This window comes from Rhipicephalus sanguineus, chromosome 1 (assembly GCF_013339695.2).
Source record: "Rhipicephalus sanguineus isolate Rsan-2018 chromosome 1, BIME_Rsan_1.4, whole genome shotgun sequence".
NCBI classification, from domain to species: domain Eukaryota; kingdom Metazoa; phylum Arthropoda; class Arachnida; order Ixodida; family Ixodidae; genus Rhipicephalus; species Rhipicephalus sanguineus.
The window spans coordinates 307080082-307096240 of NC_051176.1; positions in this window are offsets into that span (position 1 = coordinate 307080082).

A 16159-nucleotide genomic window follows, 5' to 3' on the forward strand; every position below is an offset into this window, starting at 1 on the left:
GGGGCCAGCTTTACGGTTTTCCTGCGGTTGTGTGTCCGCCTCCCCCTCTCCCAAGTCGCTGCTGCGGGCAACGAAAGGGTTTGAGGGCGGCTGCAAGAGCCCGGGGGTTTGCCCGCACGAGACTTCACGAATTGTCACACGTGGAGTGAAGAGCGTCACGTTTAATGCCTGGCCAGGTAGCAGAGCGGCCCAACTTTTGGAAAGTCTTACGGCCACTCGCATGTCCGGCCAACCGCGAGTCGTGGAAATAGCCGAGGGTGGCTTTCCTTAGACTGCGGGGTACCCCCACCTTAAAAGACTCCTTGGGAGCTTCTTCCGGTGGGATGTGTAGCGCAGGAGAACTCCGCCGGCGACAAACAGATGCGAATCCAACGTGCCCGCAGCAATACCAGACTGCGTAAACGGCACGCGGCGCCGACAGCAATACCAGACTGTCAATACGCGCCCGCTCCTTGGGAGCACGGCTCTTGGAGCCCAAACCGGATCGCACTGCTGTGCCTTTGGTATCTCTTCTCTGCTTAACAGGATACCGGCTGAAGTGACGTGCTCACCCGAGGCGATCGACTCAAAAGTCAATTCGCCGTCGGGGTTCGCTCCTTTCGACCCATTGGAGCCAGAGGCCCCGGAGTCTACTCGATGCGATTGCTCTCGGGAGTGGCGAACACAAGTGTCACACCGAAACGGGGGCACGCGGCAAGGCGTGAGCCACGACGTTTGAACTCCCTTTCCGGTAGCGCACAACGAAGTTGTACCGCTGCAAAGTCAACGCCCAGCGCGCGAGGCGGCCCGAGGGCTCGCGCAAGCGCTTAAGCCAGACGAGCGCCATGGGGTTCGTTTCCTCCACCAATGGCACTCCATTGACATAGCAGACAAGCTTCCGGCGAGCGAAATCTCGTGTGGCGTGCCGTGCTTAAAGGCAGCGGTAGCCACTACGAGGGTTGCAAATGGTTGTAGGGCGCCGAAAGGGACGACCCTGTAGCCACCGCTTGGGAAGTCATTCACGATACCCGTGCGCGCGAGAAAGACGGGACCGAGAATCACGGGCAGCGAAAGACCAGGGAGATGCACAAAGCGCTGTCGGCGCGCGCGATTCTCCCAACGCACAACCAACCGCGAAGCGCCGCACGAAACAGCGGTGCTGCTCGCGAAATGGAAGGCAGCGTTTTGCCTGGAGCTGTGCCGCAGTTGTGTGCAGCGGCTCCGAGGCAGGCGCCGCCGTTCAAGGGTCGTGCGCCTGTATCTCCGCCATGCACGCCAGACCCAAAGGGGCCAATAAACGGCACAGAGAAGAGTAGGGTTTCCGCACCGACAGATGCATGATGCCTCACGCGACGGGCAAACAAATCGACACCGGAGCACGGTGGCTCGCATTTGCCGAAAGCGTCGCCCAAGCGCGCATGAGAAAAATGATCGTCGGAAAACGCGGCGACGGTGCCGCCTATGCGAGTTGGCTCGCGGACGACACTGTCAACCCTTCACGCTCGTCAAAACGATGGGACAGCGAGCGTGTGAATGCCAGCACCATGTGGCCTAAGTAGGGACGCTCCGGTGCGGCGGTTTGGTCACTCAGCTGCGCTGCTAACAAAGGAAGGCCAGCGAGCGGAGACGACGCATTGGAGGGGCCCGAAAGCACGTACTCCGCGTGTGTCTCGACCAGCTGAGAAAACCCGAAACTGGCTAGGCTGATGTGATCAGGGTTCTGCCCAGAAGACCGAAGCCAGCCAGAGTCACAGGGAGATGTCGAGGAGAGGAGCCCGGAGCTGCTAACAGTAACGTTTATTTACAGGTAGCGTGTTGCTACATGATGGGGTTAGCATCATGGAAGCTCTCGGAGCTCGTGAGAGCTTGAGAGAACTTGTGAGAGCTCGTCGGGAGCGCATCGGCGCTCGCATTTTATGTCCTGGTCTTCCCAGGGTTCCCTGTAGGAAAAAACAATGGAGGCCAGGACAGTCCAATGAAAATTTCCATCTTCACCTCCGCCCCCAAAAGGGGAAGGTGAAACGCCGCCTCCTTCCCAACCCACGAAAGGAGAAAGAGGCACATCCAGTTCGTCCCATGGCGAGGGAAAACACTGCCCACCGCGCACACACGGCACAGCACGAAGACGTTGAGTCTTACGTGGAAGTCAATTTCGTAGTCTGTTGCAATGATGGGTATGCGCGAGGCAGACCACGAATTGTGGAAACAGCGGCAACAAGGCGCCACGGAGAACATGGGAAATGCATCCGCAGACGGTTCCCAGACGCTGGGTCCTTTGTCCGGGGCACCTTGACGACAAAGCCAGCCGCCTCGACGGCCAACAACTCTTCCCAATCTGTCAGTCGGTCAGGCGTGCCCAAAGGGTTTTACGAGGGGCGCAGACAACCTGAGAATAATAGACGAACGACCTTCGTGTTGTCGCCGCTCTTGGGGCATCTCTGCAACCGCTGACCCGGAAGAAACCAGGGTAGTCTTAGCCGCAAAGTCTCATGCGTCAAAGCGGCGCCAAGCCAGGCAGGCCGATCATAACAGCCCGTCCACCGTCACAGGAGGTCTCGAAGGGGTTGCAGCACCAAAGCACTCCGCAGAGACCGTAGATCTGCTCCCTTGTAGACGTTGACGCAGGCTGCACCAATCTCTGGACCTGAGCCATGGCCAGCAAACGCCAGAAACGAACCACGCAAGACCCGAGGCACAACAAACATAGGGCACTCAACTGACCTCGAGAAATGCCAGGTTACAGTTTTGGTAAAACTCCCTAGAAATTTACAATGGGTGCGCTCACTCGTGAAAATCAGGAATCAGATAACGAAGCCATAACAAACTCAGACCTACTACGTGCGAAGCAAATCAACAGCCTAACGTTTTGTATCATTTCCCAGAGAGATTCACAGCGTTCAAGGCACGCAGGTGCTACGGGCGAAACAAAACGAAAGGAGGTAGTTAATGAATTACGCCTCTCACAGTATAAGTAAAACTCAAAATCAAACTTGCGCGTATGAAAATAAAACAAACAGAGAAACAAAAACCTACACTACACTGATGCGCATACTAACAAGTGTGCTGCAATTTACACAAGGTTTACACAGAGGCGTTTACCCTCAGCCTACTTCTCTGTTAAAAATCAACTTGCGCAAAACCCTCTACTCGGGTGTTAGGTTTCGCTAAATGTAAGCAAACACTCAGTTCAACAAGTATCTTAATGTGTGCAGTTATCATGAGGAAGAAAATAAAAGTTACAAAAATCGACATATTCCTTGCTCATCTGCAGACACGCGAACATTAAAAGCAAAACAATTCAAAATTGGATACAAGAGAAATTCTTGGTAGCCTTACACTGTCCGAACATTATGCGGATAAAATAAAATCAACAAAAGCAAAACCTACACTACACTGCAAAAACATAAGGTTTAAACAGAGGCTTTTTACCTTCAGCCTACTTCTCTGTTAAAATCAGCGCCAAAACCCTCTACTCGGGTGCTAGCTTTTGCAAAATGTAAGCAAACAAGCAGTTTAACAAATGTCTCAATGTCTGCAGTTAAGATGAGGAGGAAAATAAAACTTTCAAAAATCGACACAGTCCTTGCTCATCGGCAGACATGCAAACACAGCTAAACAAAACAATAATAAAACTGGATACAAGACAAATTCTTAGTATCCTTCGTGACACTGCGTAATTTAATGCGGCACCCTTTCAGACGTGCTCTGGGGGGACGCGCATACCACAGTTGTCGATGGGCCAGATCGCGACGGAGGGACAAAAAGCCAACCTGTCCAAAGCACACAGTGGCGGTGACCTTTGCCCTGCGGGCCCCGAACTCCGACAAAGAAGCACCCGGACGCTTAAGCTTCCTCATTGTGGGCCTCCCAGAGCAGCGGTCACCCTCTCGCAAACTTGGGGGAGGACCTCTGTCGTTACAGTCGCGTACGCACCACCTCGCTTTGCTCCACCGTTTAGCCTTCACAAAAGAAACCAGGCGACCACTTCGGCGTCTCTTTTTCCTGGCCCTCGCGACACGCTTCATGCCTAATCTCGATTTGTGCGGGACCCGCAACTTTTGGCTTTTAGAGAACTTATTAGGGGTTTCCAGCCTCCGCTCGAGGCAACTTGGACCTTTCCCCTTTTCCCGAAGTTTTCGCTGGCGCCTTTTTCTTTCAGGGCGGCACGGAACGCTCCCCGACTCGGCAATAATACTCGGAAGTACATTGCTCAAAACTCCAGGCGGCTCAACTGGCTTATCCTCGGCGTTATTTCTAGCTGTCTGCTCTTCAGAAACAACGCTACAATCGACACTTGCTAAACCAGCCGGCTCGCCATCAGATGTATCTCCTTGATGAGAGTCATCACCTCGCGCTAATCTAAGCGCTTCATCACCTCGCGCTATGTTGAGCGCCTCTCCTTCTCGTGGTAAGCTAAGCGCCTCATCATCTGAACTTTTACAGTCTGCTTCGTTAGCGCTTTCTGCTTCCGGAACCTCATGAGCAGACTCACAGGCCATCGGATCCGTCATAGCTGCCGCCGATTCGTCACCAAAACAAAGGCCTTTCGAAAGCATATCCACATCATTCTGAGAGGGATAATGCTCGGGCAGGTTTTGGGACACCAAAGTTTCCGTGGCGAGCAGTCTGAACGGTCCCTCACTCTCAACGCGGGCTAATGGCAAACACACACTTTCATTTTCAACTAGTTGCCATGCACACGGGCGTTCCCCTGCGGTCACCTCATTTGTCAAAGAGTACGGATGTACCCTATCAAACGTTGCGGAAGAGTCCCGCAGTACGTTTTCCTCAACTAATTCCTGAATGGGGGGTTTCAATTGTTCCAGATTATTGTCGCTGCTGTCCCGAAAACAGAGAACATTCCTAGGCTTGCGGCAGCCGATTGCGATGTGACCTAGCTCTTTGCAACGGTGGCATACAACCGGCTTCCTAGCCTTAAACGCCTTTTCTTTCTTTCGATCTTCTGAGTGGCTCACTGTAGACGTGGGCTTAGCAGGACTGCCTTTCTTTTTCTTATCTGAGGGTGCTATCTCGTTATTCGAGTTACTTGATGCCTGATAAAGTGCTAAAGCCAATCGCCTTTTCTCATTTATCCTGTCTTCTTCAGCCCATCTTTTGATTCTCTCGGCCTCTTTTTGCTTTTTTTCTACTTCTTCCCAGCACTCCTCAATTTCGTCATCCTCCGCACCGCATTCCTGAATAGCCTTAATCAGCTGTGACTCTCTCTCTTCTCTCACAACCTTAATTCCCAGCTCTTCACACAGTAGTAAGAGGTCTGGTCTCTCTAGCTTCTTTACCAACTCCATGGTCTTCACGAGTGAGGACTTTCTACCCGCCGTGACGTTAGGTAGCGAACAAGCGAAGCCTAGACGCACGGTAAAACACTGCCAGTTTTAGAACATGAAAGCTAAAATGGTGAATAGCTGTGACGTATGGTAGCGGTACAACGAAGCCTATACGCACAGAAGATTACACACAGATTTAGAAAACTTCAAAAGCTAAAACCTGGCAAAACTCAAAGAAAGTCAAGCACTCACCATATTGTTGAGGCCCGAGTCAAGCATGGGTCATCCCGTTGCTGCTAACCAGTTGATGAGTTCCAGTTGTCAGCAGCATCCCACCGCTGCCATCCAGTTGATGTGATCGGGGTTCTGCCCAGAAGACCGAAGCCAGCCAGAGTCACAGGGAGATGTCGAGGAGAGGAGCCCGGAGCTGCTAACAGTAACGTTTATTTACAGGTAGCGTGTTGCTACATGATGGGGTTAGCATCATGGAAGCTCTCGGAGCTCGTGAGAGCTTGAGAGAACTTGTGAGAGCTCGTCGGGAGCGCATCGGCGCTCGCATTTTATGTCCTGGTCTTCCCAGGGTTCCCTGTAGGAAAAAACAATGGAGGCCAGGACAGTCCAATGAAAATTTCCATCTTCACCTCCGCCCCCAAAAGGGGAAGGTGAAACGCCGCCTCCTTCCCAACCCACGAAAGGAGAAAGAGGCACATCCAGTTCGTCCCATGGCGAGGGAAAACACTGCCCACCGCGCACACACGGCACAGCACGAAGACGTTGAGTCTTACGTGGAAGTCAATTTCGTAGTCTGTTGCAATGATGGGTATGCGCGAGGCAGACCACGAATTGTGGAAACAGCGGCAACAAGGCGCCACGGAGAACATGGGAAATGCATCCGCAGACGGTTCCCAGACGCTGGGTCCTTTGTCCGGGGCACCTTGACGACAAAGCCAGCCGCCTCGACGGCCAACAACTCTTCCCAATCTGTCAGTCGGTCAGGCGTGCCCAAAGGGTTTTACGAGGGGCGCAGACAACCTGAGAATAATAGACGAACGACCTTCGTGTTGTCGCCGCTCTTGGGGCATCTCTGCAACCGCTGACCCGGAAGAAACCAGGGTAGTCTTAGCCGCAAAGTCTCATGCGTCAAAGCGGCGCCAAGCCAGGCAGGCCGATCATAACAAGGCTAGGACTGTAGTCCACATTCGAGCGGTCATCACCAAAGGAGGCCCCAAAGACGGGATCTCTCCCGGTGGCCGAGAGCCGAGGGCCGCTAAGGCGAGCTTACCTCGTGCTGCCGGTGTTGTCCGCATCGAACGAGATCAAGTAAGGGGAGGGCGCGCTCGATTCCCACAACCTAGAGCATCAGAAACGCGGTTATATGCGATGGCGAGTAATTAACCGGAGACAAATGCAAAGCACACATTCAAGCACGCGGTTCTACGAGAGTTGTAAACTTGTAACAACAGTTACGCCACATGTGCTTCATGTCCGCTGCTTGTTCGTATAACGATGTAAACGCAGCATCGTGACCTTTTCAAATCAGTCATTTTTGAAAACATTAACTGTAGCCCCACAGCAGAAAACAGCTACTCGATATGGACGTGAATTCAAATTGACACAATGAAAACCGCGACTCAAAGGGCACGCTCACCTGTCGTTCTTTTGGGGGCCGGAACCGTATTTCGGGACTTGTTCTGGAAGTATTCGAGCAACAAAATACGATGCATGAACAACGCGAGTCGTAAAACATCGCGGCGCACAAGCACATAGCGAGCGAGCACCATGAAATGGAAGAACGACGGCGGCTAACGCACGCCTTACCACTGTTACCACCGCCAGACACGAAACTTTCTAACGGATTTCAAAGCCGGCGGGGCGAGCATGGTGGCAGAAAGCGCACCGAGCGCGCCTCCCGGAGGAGAGGGAGTTGATCCCGCCTGAGAGGAGGTCGAAGAGAGACGAAACGCAGATTTTAACTCTGATCCCAGTTCATAAATGGCGCCTCAATTTCATCTACCAGTCACGTGGGTTTCTTTCACTAGCCTGACTCTCCCGTCAGTCTCGCCGAAGCTCTGTCTACGAGTCATCATTGTACGCCCTCCTGTCGCTCGGCCTCTCCGTCGGCCTGTCGCGGGGTTACGCCGCGCTCCTGCCCATACGCAACACATGACGTCGATACAACATGAGTGTCGCTGATTGGACGCAGAACTTATGCAAAGGTCGCCGTCTCGCCTCATGTTGAAGAGTTATAGAAAACCACAGCGGGACTAGAGGGAATCGCAACGCGTGTCGTGTCTACTCTCTAGCGCGGCCGCGTTTTTATTTCCATAGCAATTATATGGACAGTCTCGACGGGTTTTTGCCGTCACCGTCGCCGTCATGTACTTCTGGTATGAAGTCCAAATCGATAAAAAAAAAACCGCGCATCGTATGTTCTATCGCGGCTAAAAGCGCTCGAGCGGGGGCGACGAAGGCGGCCGAAGCAGAGATCAAACGAGCCGTCCCGTTTCCGTTAAAGTCCCTGAAAAATATAAAGTAGCGCCAACTGCGTCCCTTCGCCTCTGCCTCCTCTCCTAGCAGCTGCAGCAACGCCTCTAGGGTGTCCTCCGAGAAGCTCCAGATTTTACCTGCTGTAGCCAAAACCTCTTGTTTCTGCTCTTGTACCGGTGGCTGGTGCCACTGGCACAGCAGGTCGGCATCCTGAAGCATCCAGAACCACCGTACGAACTGACTCAAGCGCGGTCGACCACGCACCGTGCACCGATCAAGTAAACAACCCAGACGAGGACAAACAAGATGGCGCTCGGACAACCTTCTAAAAAGCTAGTGCGCCACTCTAGCGATTTCTTAGCGCCGCCGAGTTTGCAGTGGCGCTGCCATCAGGAGCGAGCACTTTTGCCTACTAAAACATTATGTACCGTACAATTTTATGCTGTCGGACACCATGAAAAGACGCCACTTGCTTCGGTGTATATTACATCACCGTATTTATCGCTATTAGGAGCTGGCTCGCTAGGTTCTTAAGCTGGGGCGAAGTTCCGCGCCGTAACGTGCATCCATCCATTCAAAGCGTCGTGGAACGCGAAGGGGAACGCTGCGCGCGTCGTGTCTTCCCTCTAGCCTGGCCGTTAATTCTCGCAGGACGAGCGGGGAACGCGGTCGACAGCCAGGCGAGCGTCGGATAGCTGTTTTTAGGGCCACTTTGTCGTGGGCGTCTCGAGGGCAGTTTTCGAATTGAAAGAACATTAGGAGCGTTGCGTTTGCAAGTGTCGACAATGGATAATCAGACGCTGTTATATGTTTCTTGTATATATACTTCAACAATATGTATATAATTGTAAATTGTGTATATAGTTCATCAAAATTGTATGTTAATCAAACCTTGTGTATATATGTATATATAACAACGTGTGTCACGTCTTCATATGATGGTAGAGGACTTGTACGGAAGATTCACGGGTTTTCCCGATCTTCTCCGAGCCAGCTCCTCAATCATCATTCACTTCGTGGATATGGCGTGATTTTTTTTCATACCCTTTATTTCACTGACCGTTCCAACTGCGTCACTTAGAACTGCAGCGCCCTCGGGCGCTCTAGCGGAAGAATTGCACAAGCCTCTCTTTCCGGCCAAAAGCCATGCTCTGCGAGCTTCGCAGCTGAACTAACTTCAACTGCAATCTACAAAGCGCACGAGTGAGGAGGTGCCTGCACACTGACACGAATGGCGCTACTTTAGTTATTTTTCAGGGACTTTAGTTTCCGTCGCTCGAAGGGTGCATGCGAAAACATCACCCCGCTCGAGGGGCCTGCCGTCGAAGCAGACAGGAAACGCCCCACCCATCTTCAACGAGCTTGAAAAAAGACGCGAAGATACGAGGAGGGGAACGGGGGAGTGTCGCGCGAGGAGCAACTTTGAACTTTGAATCTAAGGGCGCGGTCGCGATCGCTGGCGCGCGCGCAATCTCGAAAGTCATCACAGCGGGCGGCTCGTACAGACCTTTTTTTCATGGGCGCCGCCATATTGCCTAGCGGGCGGCGTCGTCTCTGGTCTGGCACCCCACGTGTGCGAAGCTCCGCGTTTGCATGGAAGGTATGCGTGCGGCTGCAGTTGCAGTCGGTTTTTTTCGTTCTGGCGCGTTGAACTTCGTATCAAGAGATACGGTCTACGTAGGAAATGAGTTTGTGAGACGTCCTGAAAAGGTTTGATCCGTTGAAAGGCAATGATGTTAATATGCGTCGGCGCGAACGTGTCGCAAGTGGTCGATGTCATATATTTTCGGCACTGTCTGTTGGAAATCCACGCAAATATTTCGACTCGTTCTAGCAGGGCAAGCAAGTTCCGCCACGCTTGAGGTATAACATGATTTTTTTTTTCTTGGACTGTAATCTATTAGTTTCTTTTTTTTTTCATTCACGGTATGTTTATGCTGTCGCGCCGACTACCGCGTGTGCATTCGGTCGTGCGTGAACACGCAATCTCGATTTCATGGCGCGGCATCTGTTTGTTGCTCACAAACAGTTGCCTATCTTGTTTGTCAACTTTTAGGTGACCGCTCATTACTCGCTCGTTTATTGCCCACCGGTGTGGACGAAGTTAGAGCTGTTTACAGGGAGGTGCTGGTACATAAAAACGATGCTGATGTTCACATGCCGGCGCGCTTATTTTTTCTTTTAAGAGTCGTGATATTTAATTGGATTTAGGCGGCGAGAAGATGAAGATGGTTAGAGAGTTTATTCTGCCGGTAAGGCACGAAGCGCGCCCGGCTCGAGCCTTTGATCGGCATCGGAGGTGATTCGCGTTTTTGTTTTGTCTTGTTTTTCTTATAACTTTGTATACCAGATTTGCTGTTCTTGAAAAATTCTTGCTGTCGTTCGCAAAGCTAAGCAGCAAAACTGGCAGTTCAAGAAACACTAGACAAGAGTAACAACGTGGTTTTTGTATCGCGCTTAGAAGATAATTAACTATGTTGTATATCATTGCGCGACTTGTCAGACACGGTTCTTGACCACGTGAAAATTTGTCTTCCTGAGCTAGTTGTTCTACACACGGAGTGACAGAATTCTTTATTTATTTATTTATTTATTTATTTATTTATTTATTTTTTACTATTCGGCTTTCATATCGCTCATCGTATAAGATACACCCCGCTGGCTCACCGAAGTTGCAACCTCACGACAAAGATCTCACCGCGTCCTTTTGATGTAGTGTTCATTGAATGTTCGGGTTTTACGAGGCTGGTACGGAGCAATATTTAAATGTATGATGCCGGTTACCCCGCTGCGAAGTGAGGGATTTCTCGTCTGTGCTAATGCCGGTATACATCAACTGCAGCGATCAACGTGTTAAGCCGAGCTACGGAGCTAATTGTTATACCAAAGACATCATATTAAAATATAATAAAACGAAGCGAAAACAACTCAGGTGGCTACTCGAGTGGTACTTAGATGTCTTGCGCTTAACGGACAAGGACGCGTACTTGACCGCTTATGTTTGTTCGCAATCTGGCCATGTCCGATTGACATTTGACTGCGTGGAACACTAGGAATTCCGGATATATTGCGGCACTTGCCGATTTAGAACCTGTAACGTAACACAGACGATGTACCTTGAAGAGCGCACAACCGCTAACACTCTGCGTTTGGTGATACACTTCGCATACTTATTCTGACAGCAGTTTCCTTTATATAGTTGTTAGAACAACAAAAAACGGCTCAGTGGTTTCCCGATGACCTTTCGCTGGCTGACATCGCAATAAAAGAGAACAAAATCCGCAGGTCGACAAAAAACACGCAAAAATTGTTCGACAACGCCACTCATCCAAGCACCAGCCTGCACACTCCGCGCCGTCGCGCACGAGCCAGAAAGGAGGAAAGCGCTGGTTGCCAGTCCGGTCCTCCTCGCCCGATGCAACGGTCTATTGGCCTCGAGGAGTTACGGAGTCGCCCTCTATCGGACGCGCCTCGATTGCGTTAGGTCACTATAATTGCGTGCTAGGCAGGATACCGCCGGCGCGCTCCCCATTGGTTTTGCTGTCGGCGCTCTACAAAAACACCTCGCGGAAGCCCTCCAGGGCATTTCTGTAAATATGAACTTTCGAAATGAACTGTGTTCTTTAGTGTCAAAATAATCATTTTCGACGAACTGAAAGCACAAGATAGTCTACAGTCGCTGTCTCTTGGCAGAAAACCGAGCACCCGCTTCACGCGGTCACCGCGTTGGAGACACCTGAACCGGCTTCTTGCGTGAAAGGTAGTCACTCGCTGAGTGCACACTATGTGAAATATCTCGTTAGAGTAGACTGCCTGTATAACCAAACGGAGCATAACAGAAAGAAGCCTCAAGCCAGCGATCGCACGGGTCCGCGACGACTGAAGGTGCCTCTTCATGTATGAGCGTCTGCCATGTATGTTCGTACTGATGGTTTCGCTTTTGCTACGAGCGCGTTTTGGCACCGCGCTGTGAACTTTAGGCCGCTAAATATGAGAATTTGTGAGTAAACAAACAACTACTGTTGCGCGGACGCTATCAGAGTAGTTCAAAAACAATTTCCTTACAATTGCGGCTTCGGTGCGCATGGCAACTTTGTGATCTGCCGTCCCGACGATTGTGTTTTTTTTTTTCGGTCTAAATTCGTGTACGTTTCAATGCCATTTGACAAGTTGTCACGCACTGCGTATTGATCGGTCTTCTCAGCGGGCAAATGCCGCTGCTTCTGTTTCTTTATTCAGCGCATTCGTTTCGTTTGGTGCTCACACAAAACGTGAGCAAACGCCTTATTTTAATGCTCCTTAATTATCGTTCCGTTTGCATTCCAGTGAACTTGCCGCTCTATGTCATCAACAAATTCATAGACCAAAGCTTCACCACTTCGATATTACTGGTGGAAGGAGAACCAGTCTACGAGACCGAGCATGTTAGTAGCATGCGACGCATAGGAAAAGAAAGAAAATACAGTAACGTTCGCGGACTTGTTCTGCAAACGTCGGCTGTAAACTAGGACCCACATGAACTTGAAATAGCGGTGAATAAAATAGAAGGTATGGCAGCAACAAGTAGCCGCAAAACAGGATAGTAATTATTTAGCGAGTACCCCAGCAATTTTGGCAGCAGTGTCGTGTCTAACGCCAACAGGGTGGCATCTTTCCCACGTAAATAAATGAGGCTCCAAGAAAATACATGGGTTTGGCCGGTGGGCCGATAATCGGTGGGCCGATCACGGAGGCAATGCAAAATTTATGTAGCTTATGAAGCAACGCATGCCTCATCAAATGGGAAGGTTGCCTGTCGGCGGCGTCAGCACGAGTGATGCAAAAAATAATCGTCACGTGGTGTCACCATATGACGTCATCATGACGTCACAGATCGCCAAAACGTGTAGCGTCATTATGACGTCACATGATGACGTATTCACACGTCATGGTCGCTTTGCATTGCCTCCGTGATCGGTCACGGAGGCCGTGCAAAACCGCGTTAGGTGCAGAACGCTTTTGGAGGGGGGCGCGGGAGACTCAGTACATCGACTGACAAGAAGAAGATGGCTTTCGCCTTCTAGTCATCTTTAACGAATGCATAAGTGACCCTGTGCGCTTTTTAATTTAACGTATCTAAACAATGACTTGCGCATCTGCAGCCGATTTTGTGGACGCTGAGCACGGGGCCGACGATCAAGAGGTCGCATTGGAGGGTTCTGAGATGGCATCGCACGTGGTAAAAGGTAGCGCTTTTACCATCCTGTGGCAGATAAGCATCATTTGCCGACGGGAAGCGCGCGCGAGCCATCGTCTCAGTGCGCGCTGTCTGCTACTCACCGAACATCGCAGGCCCGACGCAGTAACAAAAGTCTTCGTCGCGGAAGTGCTCGTTGCACACAAGACTCGTAGCTTTACAGCCCATGCTTCACGCTGTTTCTTGTCCCGCGGTTACCAGTGCAGGCTGACACTGGGCTCCTTTGCGTAAGCGCGGCACTGCGGCACCGAACGGTAGAGCCCCATGTTCGTCGCCTTCGGAAGCAGCCACTCTATTACAATGGTTTCAATTGAGTAGAAAATGAGAGAAAACTTCCGAATTTGAACGGACCGCAGCGCATGTGGGACTTGAAACTCGTTTTCAAAGCACGCGGCAGTGCGCCACAGGCAGCCGACGCGGCCGCTGAGACCACGTGATCCTGCCAAGCACGTCACGCCGACGGTGGCGCCGGCGTTTCCAGTGGTGGGCCTCGAGGCCAATACGCTCGTATACATACCCTTCTACGTGCTGCGCTCTCAACGCGATCGCTCTCTGGAACGGCCGTATTCTCTTACACCAGCGTTTTGTAGTTACGAGAGATCGGATACAAAACAGTTAGCTGCAAGTCTCACTTCGTGTAACACTACAATTTGTTGCTATCGCATTCATTGCTTCGCCGTTGCGGTGAAACTGTGACTTTTTTTTCTCGGGGCGAGCGCAAGCAGGGAACGGGGTGTTACATCCAGGCGAGGAATGCGCGCGTCGCAGAACTGTCTTTAATATGGATGGATACTATGAGCGAGGCCGAGGCTTGGGCTAAGGCTACCACCTCGCGGTGTGTTAAGGCGTTGGCAAAATTGCACTGCTTCTATTAGAAACGCGCCGAATGGGACGGACGCGTACAAACGACGCGTTGCAGGAGTGAGTCATGGAGGCCACGATCATGATTCATTACTTCACTTTAACGCTCCCAGACGGCGACCCCACCCAGCCGACCAAGAGCATTGCGAGAGGAAAGTGTGAGATATAATATGAAAGACGCGTTTGTAATGCCTCGAAATCGTGTGACCGTGGCGCAGTGGATAATGTGCCCGGCCTCTGTTGTCGCGGACGAGAGGTCGTGGGTTCGACTCCCGTTGATGGAACCTTTTTCTTCTATTTTTCATTGCCATCTCATCGTGTGCATTTTTCTGACGTCATTTCCGTGACGGAAATACGTCAATGAAGTATTGGTGGATCCTGGCATAAAACACGTTCGTGTTAAAAAATTTTTGCAGTGGCTTAGTTCGGCTATGCTAGGATATACGTCGCGTTAGCTTACGAAGTCCGTCTCGAAGGTCCGAGCCGCACTGGCGCTTTCGCTGAGTTTCACCGTGTAGTCAGTCGATCGGCGAGCCTTGACGTCATCGACGGCGTCTCGTTGTTGCTGCTGCATAGATGGTCGGGCACGTCGCTCAGCCTCCTGGCGACGCCATTTCGCTAGACATTCCTCCTTTTGCTCCAGTGTCTCCGCAGCGCGTTTATCCTTGTGCCGTTCGATGTTCCTACGCTCAACCGCTAATTGCCAGGCAGCTACTTCGGGATCCGATGAGTTAAGCTTCTCCGCTCTTCTGCGCCAGTGAGCAGCATTTGCGCTCTCCTTCTCCATGGCTATACCACACTGGCAAACGCCAGCGAGAGACGCTATCCAGCTGCTCCAGACACGGCCGGTCTGGAAGCGCGCGCTCGCTCCTTCCTTTACGGCCTGCGCACGGGGGGCTGTTTCTACCTATGGCCGCAACTTCGTGGGGGCGCTCCAAGCTAACCCGCTCTAAAGTCCCTTGATATAGAGAAAGTAGCGACACTCTCCTCCATATCCTCTCCCAAGTGTCCAACCCTCCTCTCCCAAGTGTCCAAACCGTATCTATCTCCTCTCCCAAACGACCACCGTGCGGGCGCCGGCCCTATAACCCGGCACGCGCCACTTCCTATCAATAATGCTATGTCACGCAGATAACGCGCGCGTTTCCCAGGCAACGGCCCGTGAAGCGGGGAGGTGGAAGGCGGGAGAGGAGGGTGCTCGGCGTGGCGGCTCGGTTAAAAGAAGGACGGTACTTTCCCAAAAATATCCAGGGACTTTAACCCGCTCTCAGCCGTTGCGGAGGCTAGCGCGCGCAGGGAGTGCTTGGCTTCAGACTTAGCGTGGGCTTTTCTGAAATTACTCTATACAGCATGCATGGTACCAATGCGATAGAAACATGGTAGCAAGTATATATGATGACTCTGGTAAATTCCGCTGCTCAGAAGAGGTAGCGCAGGCCGCTCATACGCCCGCTTTTGTTGCTCGGCAGAGCATCGACGCGGTTATACGCCTTGTGCACCTAGCGGGCGCCGCCGACAGTACGTGCGGGAAGCCGAGCAGACGACAGCGCTTTGCACAGCTTTGCTGTGAGGAGATGAATGAAGTTCGCGGCTGCTATTTCCCCTTCGTGCGGGTGCCAGACAACTAATTCTGCACTGGCAGCTGCAGGAAAGGCGCGGGCCTCTACGAAAGTGGACTTGTGCACGATGTTTTTCACGAACGAGCGCTTAACTAAGCGCACGTCGCCGATTTCGAACGACGGCATGAAAGTCTGGCGCCGACGGTTCGTGCGCGACAGAGCGCGCGCATCGAAAAAACAAGTATAAAAAGGCGCCGGGAGCCCGCCCGCGCGCCTCTTACCCTCTCCGCAGAAGACGCCACCGACACAGCCAACGAACGCGAAAGATCGGGATATTCGAGAAAGCAAAGCCGAGCCAGCGGCGCCGTCTGATTCCCCAGACGAATCGGTGAGAGGATCTCGCCCTTTCCCTAGCTTTCGCTGTGCTACGCACAGACGAATCATACGCACCTTCACGAACCCAGGCGCGAGCCGATACAGGAAATGCAAGCGCAGCAAGCGCGCGGGGGCAGAGTCAGTCAGCGAGGAGTTAGTCGGCGTATAAGTTATGTCGTTCTAATGATAGCATCGTTCGCTCGATCGCAGAAGACGTATTGTTTGATGATCTAGTGCTGTGAGTTAAGTATCAAGAGATGACAGTGACAAGTTTTGAAGAGGATCACCGAGAAGACATGTGATGACCGACTGCGGAGGAGAACGAACGTCCGCGTGGAGTGAATCGTCATGCCGGTGAATATCAAAGGTGCGTCGCG